This window comes from Castor canadensis, unplaced genomic scaffold (genome assembly GCF_047511655.1).
Source record: "Castor canadensis unplaced genomic scaffold, mCasCan1.hap1v2 HAP1_SCAFFOLD_1533, whole genome shotgun sequence".
Taxonomy (NCBI): domain Eukaryota; kingdom Metazoa; phylum Chordata; class Mammalia; order Rodentia; family Castoridae; genus Castor; species Castor canadensis.
Genome location: NW_027395487.1, coordinates 1 through 8,019, shown reverse-complemented (window position 1 = coordinate 8,019; position 8,019 = coordinate 1). Strand labels below are relative to the sequence as shown.

General features: G+C 37.1%; 1 pseudogene; it reads left to right on the top strand.

Annotated features, from left to right (window-relative positions):
- The first annotated feature begins 6,181 nt into the window (after positions 1–6,181).
- Positions 6,182–7,042, top strand: LOC141420633 (retinoic acid receptor responder protein 1 pseudogene; annotated as a pseudogene).
- The last annotated feature ends 977 nt before the right edge of the window (positions 7,043–8,019 follow it).

Below are 8,019 nucleotides of genomic sequence, written 5' to 3'. Positions count from 1 at the left end.
TTACAGATCTACTGAAACCCCTGTGCTTTTTGAGGATGAGCTGCAATTTTTACTAGAAGAGAGTATTCAGATAATAGCTTTGACTAGCAATGCTTCTCAAAGGCCAAAAGAGCTGCTGAGGTCTGTTGTGCCTCTTTTTACTTTTATTAAATATTTTATCACCCTAGAAAATACCTTGAGCTGTTACTGCTGAAGAGGGCCCTAATGCAACAGTACAATGTATGGCAAGGACCGTCTCAATTTTATCACCTACCATTGAAGTGCAAACTAAACATCCTTTCCACAGATGTCCCTATTTTTTATGGTGAATTTCACAGCATTCATTAATAATCAGGCTGAGGTCTTTACATTACAGCTGCTTGATGGTGAAATATCACATTCAAATACCTCCTACATATTAAAAATATAAATCACATCCCACAGGATGAGCAAAGGGAAATTTATTTTCTTTTGATACTATTGCAGTTAGAGAGAATATAAACCTGTGAAAAAGATAATCCATCAGTTTATACTATATGTATATGCACATATATGTACACAGCATATTTATACATGTGTATATTTGTACATATACTTACTATTTTATATATAAACTTTACAGATATCTTAATATTTTATTTTATTTTTTGATTGATGTGTCCAGCATTTGGAATTATTTCTGATTTGTATTTTTCTTGTTATTAAACCATCTATGTGTCCTAACTGACTCCTAGTGAAGTTAAGCATCTATTCTTCCACAGAGATCGGAAGATAGAAAGAAATCTCTGTTATTATTGTCATTTCAAAGACATGGCTCCCAAGTCCTTAAGAGAAATGGTGATACTTGGTACTGAACTCAGAAACTCACTCTAGCCATGTGCTGTACTACTTGAGTCACACCCCAGTCCTTTTGGATAAAGTTTGTTCTTCAGATAGGGTCTTCTGCTTTTCCTGGACTTTCCTCAGACAGTGATTCTCCTACTTTATCCTGTTGAATACCTGGGATTACAGGTATGAATCACTATGCCATGTCTGTTACTTTCTGTTAATGAATGGAAACAATTTTGAAATACAGAACATGCAAAACAAAAGTAAATGAAAACAGTACTCTATTACTACCTGACTTTTAGAAGCACATTTTAAAACAGTTGAGCCCACTAACGGTTCACTAACAGTTAAGCTGGACATCTGCATTCAAAATCTGTTTGCAATGTTGGTGGGTGACCTAAGGCAAGTGAGTCCAAATCGGTACAACTTTAATTTATACCACCTGGAAAGCATGTGATAATATTTCTTATTTTGTGTAGATCAAGTAAGCTAATCACACCACAAAATGCACTTACAATAGTTAGAGGTCTAAGACATGCCTTTATAACCTGAGAGCTATCAATACCATTCCCTAATTATAATTGTGTATCTTTTTCTTGATCTCAAATGTAAACATTATAGAAACAAATAATAGAAAATTACAAGCAAATTCACTTGAAATTATATTAATACCCTCATTGGTTGCATAGTTGAAAAATAACAGCTACAAGCACAGACTAAAATTCAAATTTCTCCCTATCTCTCTTCCAAGTTCATAATAACTGGATTGAAGACATAGATAGAAAGAATTTGATTCAAAACATCAAATAGTAAGAAGATGTCTTTTACATTCTAAATTTCAATGTGGAAAAAAGAAGATAAATAAAAAGTAACAGTTCTAATGGGCAAAATGCATGTACACACATATGTAACTAGATATAGGGTATGTATGCAGTATATTTTTTCTAACTCCTCACAAGTATGTTAGATATATAAACCATACTTAATTAATCATGGTAAAAAGTAGGACAGTATTCTTTCTTTTTTGTTGTTCTTTTTGTTAAGTGATATGGTTTCCCTATGAAGCTTAAGCAGACTTTGAACTTGCAGTTCTCTTGCCCTAGCCTCCCCCAAGCTGTGCTTTCAGAGATGAACCACCATGCCCAGATTAGGGGACATTTTGTAAAGAGACAAAAATATTATATACTTTTTATTTCCTAGGTGTTAACTAAAATAAATTCAAAAGTTAATTTATGCTATAAGGATTTGCACCATCTAGGTAACTTGGCAGCCAGGAAGAGTTAAATGTTAATTGTGGAGGCTTGATGATGATGCAAGTAATTCTCATATGTAATAATGTGAGAGACCAAACACATAAATAGACAATTGCCAACCATATGTGATAATAGAACTTTGACTTACAACCTACGGCATCTGTCCAGAAAGCTACCTCATATCTACTAGATGGAAATCCCTTATTTTCAACAAACTGCCAAGAAGCCAGCCTGCTGTAAATCTGACTTGAAAATCAGACTTGAATATCTGGTAATATTCTCAAAGAACATCTCAATGCTTGTTGCTCGAAAATTGAGAAGGCAGGTAACTCAATAATGAGTTTGGGGAACAAGAAAAAAATATTTGGAATGCTAGCAAATCAAAGAAATTTAACAAAATGTTGCTTAGAAGTTGCAGGTTCAAAGCTTATACAGAAGGTGGTCTGACAAGCACACACCAAGGTAATTACAAATTCCAGGGTAGTTAGAAATTTTGGGTTTTTCTGACCCATGGGTTTCTCCTATCTGCAGGTTTTCAGGTGCCCTGGGATCTGTCAACTTACAGAAAAGTTACTGATCAGAAATTCCTATAATCCTTTTCTGAGGAGTAGACAATTCTGGAGTTATTAAGATACAGGGTGCTTTTCCCCAGAGAACAGGTGAAGATAGTAAAAGGCAATTTTTCCCTGTGGGAACAGGTGAAGTACAGAAAAGCAAGTTTTCCCCATAGAACAGGTGGAGATAGAATTCTCTAGAGAACACTTTTGACCCATTGGGTGGCTTCAGTCAGATGTGGCGTCAACAGGAAAGCTAGTGGAAGTTGAATAATGTATAATCCACCTATATGACCTCCAAACTTAGTTATTCTTTAAAGTCAACTAAGTGCACATAAAGCTGGAGGACATATGTAGGTTTTTCCTGAGTAAGTATTCAAGTAATTCAAATAATAACCTCTCAAACATTCATCCTCAGGTGGGTGGGACTTGATCAATGATGGACAATTCCTTAGTTATGTTTTTCTCTTATAGAGCCCCCAGTGAGTCTCTATCTGCCAGACCAGTTGCTTGTACCTCAGCATTTGACCAGGTGCAGAACCCACAAAAGGTCCCACTTGCCTTGCTACTCTCAGGAATTAGTCTGTGATGACATGTAAATCAGCATGACTCTCCTTATCTTGAGTTCCTCTTCTAGTCATTCTTTGGTGTAGCACCTGGTCTTTGTTGTTGGTTTCCATGTGCTCCCTATCTGGTAAAATCAAGCCATACTTTCTTGTCCTTCTTTCCTGTCTTTTATATTTTTTTCTGACTGTTTTACATTTTGGAATTTTGTGTTCTGTTTTTTTGGGGGGGGTTGTATTTTTTTACAGTACTGAAATTCATACCCAGGAATTTATGTTTAGTAGGCAGGTGCTCTGCAACTTCAGCCACATTTCCTGCCCTTTCTCCTCTGGTGATTTTTAAGATAGGGTGTTACTTTGTGCCCAGACTGGCCTGCACCACATTCAACCATTACAAGGATGATAACTGTGTCCAACCACTAACAACATGTCATCAAACATGGATCAAGCAATTATCAGAAATAATTTTTCTTTAGTATAAATGTAATTAAATGAAATAGTAGAAAAATATATCTTGTGTGCTTCCAAAAACTACTACTCGTGAAGTTATGTGATTTCCTCTAATTGATTTTAGATATTATTTTTAATTTTTTGGTTTTTTTGTTGTTGGTACTGGAGTTTGAACTCAGAACCTCATGCAACCTAGACAAGTACTCTGCCATTTAAGCCAAATCCTAGCCATTTTTGCTTTTGTTTGTTTTTCAGATAGGTTCTTTCACATTTACCAGGGCCAGCCTTGGACTATGATCTTCCTAACTCCACCTCACATGTAACTGGAATTACAGGCAAACCCTACCACTCTTGGCCCTGCTTAAAAATCTTTTAAAAGAATAATTAATCTTCACTACTTTATCACATTTGTGTGCTTATTATTATAAGATAAATGCCAAGACAAGTTGCTGTATAATTTCCTGAGCAGAGCTTATGTCAGGTACATGTATGTATAACAAATAAACTCGTTTCTGATCTTTAGTGTACTATTTTGAGCTTTCATTATAAATGCTGTGGGAAATATGTATGTGCATGTTTTGTCTATAAATTTGGGGTAACAAAAATTATCAAACACTTCTCATTTTCATACATGAATAGCCCTGGTTTATCAGCTGGAAATAAATGGATTGTTAATATTCATTCTATTCCAAAAAAGTTCATTGTTCTAGACAAAGACCATTAAAACATATACTCAAAACTTTTGCCTCTTTCTCACCCCATAATGTATAAAAATGTTACAGTGAGGAAGGCAAAATTAGTAAACTTATGAAATTTTAAATGATATATCACTGAAATTTAGTGTATAAAGTTATATAACTCACAAATTACTGTTAACTCATTAACTTCTTTAAAATTTTTCTTGCCATTTTCAAAGTTCAAAAGATGTTTATATAATTTTTTATTCTCTGTGCTGGTATTTTCTAGATTTATATTCTCTCTCCTGTTATTCAAACTCATATTTAAACAAATGTTCTTTGGCTGTTAAAGAATGTCTTAGTCCACATTCCTCATTCAAATATATTAACACACAATTTAATCTTACTCATGACAATTTTATGCAAGGACTTACCTATTGGAATACTGTATACCACTTTAACTTCAGTATTTTAGTACATCTTTCATAAATGTTAGTCTTATTTTCTTCTGGGAGTGCTATAAATAATTGTAAATGTTGATAGTAACATTTCAACAACCTTTTATCTCTACCTCTGCATTTTATGTGTCATCTCAGCTTCATATACTTTGATGTTCATAACTTAAAGTTCTTTTCCTACTCGTTTTATCTGGACTAATTGGAGACAAAGTTGTACATGACCGTACGCTTCCTCAGCAAGCAATTCCTAAAAGTGATTTAGAAAGAGATGGTTACTCAAGGATTTCAAAAGTTTGTACACTGAGAAATTTCCATGGAGGGACAAAATGGTGTGTGACAACTTGCACAATCAGAGAACTACAAGGAGATGCCCTCCTTCACATTCCTGGTTTTAACATGTATAACTACTTGACAAATAATGAACTAGCCACTTTGATGACTTTTAATTATTAATTTATGTTTATGAAATTACACAGGAACAGCACATTGTCCACTTAGAAAATGCACTTCCAACTTAACATATTATTGCTCTCAGTTGATGAGTTTTCACTTAATAATTAAAAATAATTTGTGTGGCTTTTTTCTGCTTCCACTCAAGGTCAAGTAACTTCCTTCACAAAACGAACACAAAAGAAAAACATATGCGAAATAATGGTCTTCAGAATATAGCTACTCATGCCGCAAACTTTAAGAATTCTCCAGAGAGGAAGACCAGATGTGGTGAAGCAGCCTGTAATCGCAGCTATGCTGGATGCATGAAGTAGGAGGAACACAGTCCAAGGCCAGCTCTGAGAAAAGAAAATAAGACTCTAAAGCAAAAAAAGGGCAAGGACATGGCTTAGATGGCAGAGCAGCTGTCTAGCAAGCATGAGGTCCTGAGTTCAAACTCCAGAATTTCCAGAATTGTCTTGAGATGAGAAACAAGTAACAAGAGCTTCACGACTGCCAAGTTTACTTCTGTCAGGGCAAAAACTACACTAGTGTTGAGCAAATAAAGGAGACCTTTTCAAAGATGATTTTAATAGGAAGGAGAGACCAAATTCAACTTTGCTTTCTAAAAAAAATAACTTTTTAGTGCTGGGATCTAGTGGAACAGAAGGAAGAACTAGGGGAGCAGTTGAGCAATGATAAATTATTTGTAATCTATTGCAGTTATTGGATGTTAATGGGAGCTGAGTTTTTTATCTTTGTTATTTTTTTAAATTTTTATCTCTGCTATTCTTGTCTCTGGGTTTACTAATTGGTGCTTCTGGGTTTTAGGATCCTATTCTCCCACAGAGAGTAAGAGACTTGTTAACTTTTCAAAGAGCTGGTACACAGTTCCACAAGAAAACTCCCTGCATCCTAAAACTGTCAAGATGACTTTAAGCAGGCGGCCCAGCGGCGACCCCGGCTCTGACCCGCCGGCCGCCCGCGTCCATGCAGCCCCGGCCCGGCGTCCAGCGGCTCGCGCTGCTGCTGGCCGTGCAGGCAGCGCGCGCGGAAGGGGCTGGGATCCCGCAGCACGCGGCACTGCACTTCTTCCACGTCCGTGCCGGCTCGCCCAGCACCCTGCGAGTGCTGGCCGCCGTGCAGGAGGGCCGCGCATGGGTGGATCCAAAAAAGGGCTGTAAAGTTGACCTGGTGTTTAGCACAGAGCGCTACAACCCAGAGGAAGGTGAGGATCGTTTGGGGAAATGCTCTGCTCGGGTGTTTTTCAAGAAGAAGCCAAACCAGCCATCAGTGTAACCTGCACAAGGCTCATTGAGAAACAGAAATGGCAACAGGAGGTTTACCTGCTTTACAAACAGATGAAGCAACTTAAGAACCCCTTGGGCATTGGCAGCATACCTGAGAGTCATGGACATATCGATCCCTCACTGAGACCCATCTGGGACTTGGCTTTTCTTGGCATCTCTTAGGTGATGTGGGGAAAGACCACCCAGTTGTTACACTACTACTTGGCCCAGCTCAGTAGTGTGAAGCAGTGGAAAACTAGTGTTGGTGCAATTGATTTTGATTATACTGTTCTGCTTCATGAATTCTCAACACAGGAAATTGTTCCCTGTTGTATTCACTTGGTGTGGTACCCTGGCAAACCACTGAAAGTGAAGTACCACTGTCAAGAACTGCAGACTCCAGAAGAAGCCTCTGGAACTGAGGAAGGATCTGCCATGGCACCAGCGGAGTTTAGTGATTTCTAAAAATAAAAAACAATGTGGGCTGAGGGTACACTCAAGTGGCAGAGCACTTGCCTAGAAAGCATGAGGCCCTGAGTTCAAACCCCAGTATCACCACCACCACCACGAAAAAAAAAAAAAAACATCTGCTTATACCACACTCTAGACAAAATGACTCTCCTAGCCTAAATCATTACTCCAGCACAAGAGCTAAGGTCTAGCATTCCAGTAACTTAAGAAAGCCCATGGTCACGAGTAAACATTTCAACAGTTAAAAGAAAGGGTTGGTGTTCAGTTGGTCTACTTGAGTTTTGACTCTGGAAGTGTGCACATTCTGACTTCTGCTCAGAGCTAATCAGTATCAGCACATTCCTTGAGGTTTTAGTCCTAGAAGTAAAAATCTAGTCCATTAGTATATGCTGCCAATGGATCCGTAATTATCTTTCAAAGGTGGTTTCATCTCTGAATTTGTTTCTTAATATTTTGAACATACTACAGCTATTTTATGTTGCTAAATTGCTCCTACCAATATGTCAACAAATGTATTTCAATGCAAGCAAATATAAACTGTTATGAAATTTTAGTGTATTTTATAATTTCAGGCAAGTACTCCTTTTAAAATTGATTTTGACTTAAATGTTTATGTTTCTAAATAAAAAAAACATGACTTGAAGCAGATGGATAGACATTTCAAAAGAGCACAGAAGAGAACTTGCAGTCACAGGTTTCATAAAGGGCTCATAGGAAAGGGAGGTCAGAGCTATGGTTAGAAAGAAATTTATCCAATGTTTACTCAAGCTAAAAAGAGTTTTAAGTCCATCTTCGTCAATGCCTTGAATTTCCTTGTCAAAGACCAGATTTGAAAAACCCATGCATATTCTTGATAATATTGGATTCCTTTTATCCTGTGGCCCTGGAAAGCAGTTATGACTAAGAAATTTCTCACTGCATACTTTATCTTTTGAAACAGCTAACTGCAAGAAGTCCTTCTTCTTCACAACTTAAAGTCCATCAACCCTTCCACTTGACTCCCTTGTTTGATGCCTCTGTAAAACTTTTGTGTTTTCCTGCAGAAATGAAAGTTCTCACTATTGCAAT